We start from the raw sequence: 1,206 nt of genomic DNA on the forward strand, positions 1-1,206 counted from the left end.
TATGTTTCAATAAGAAACAGACCAAAGCAGCCAATAGGAAAGCTTAAAAAACCTAAAGAAGATAAATAAACGTTAAATTGATGCATTTGCCAAAAGCTGTAAATGTCAACTGAGATGCAGAAAAAAATAGTTTAAAAAAAAAAGTACAATATTTGTTCAGGACATCTTAACTAGCTAAAATTACATTTGACTGATTGCTTTAAATGTATATTTCTGCAATAACTAAAAGTTAATTGAAGTGAAATTGTGATCAAAAATGCCAAAACCTTAAAAAAAGTTCCTTAAAAAAATGTATGTGTGGAAGCTAACATTAAGCTTAATTTAATTAATGATTTAATCAGCAAAAAATAAATGTAACTTATTTAATGTCAAGTGTCACATTAAAAAAAAAACAGAATAAAAAAACACTGCAAAAAAAGAAGATAAAAAAAATCTATCCTAACCACCAGACGTTCAAATACTGTTTAGTTCATTTATTTACTAAAACAAAATCAATACGACAAACCAATGATAATATGGTAGGACAGTAGAAATAAAGTTAGAGAATGAACATTTTTAATAATCAAACTGATCACTAACTAATTCTAAATTAGATAATAATGACTATAAGTAAATGTAAAATTAAAAAATGCAAACTTTGCTAAAATATTGCAGGATTTGAAAAAGTTCATTATTAAACTAAACAATTTGCGTTACCTACGACAACGCTAGTGTGAATACTTTCTGCTGAATGTGGTCGCTGAAGATGCTTTGGCAATTTAAGGAATTGCTAAAACAATTTGCTGAAAGTGCTAGAACTATTTAACCCAAAACAACTCAGTAAGTTCCAAATTGCCCAAAAATGCTTACACTTTTCTCTCTTGTAGGGAAATAATTTCAGTGTTATAAAGAGAAAACAAAGATCCAGTTGTGATCAAAAATTGATGTAGATTTGGAAAACTGGCCACATTCAGTACAGGGAACACAACAGGGAGGAGACTGACGGACACGGTCAACAGCCAATCACGATGCAGAACACAGTGTGATGTAAGAAGAAAAAACACGCAAAAGAGCACAGAGAAAAATCTGAGATATTGCAAAAAGTGCACCATATTTATTTTGGATTTCTGTGGATTATTCTCTTTATTCTCTGGAAAGGTTTCAATCCGGCTTTAAAACCCTTCACAGCACAGAATCTGCGCTGCTGAGGGTTTTTAATGACATCTT

Source organism: Oryzias melastigma, linkage group LG9 (genome assembly GCF_002922805.2).
Source record: "Oryzias melastigma strain HK-1 linkage group LG9, ASM292280v2, whole genome shotgun sequence".
In the NCBI taxonomy this organism is placed as follows: Eukaryota; Metazoa; Chordata; class Actinopteri; order Beloniformes; family Adrianichthyidae; genus Oryzias; species Oryzias melastigma.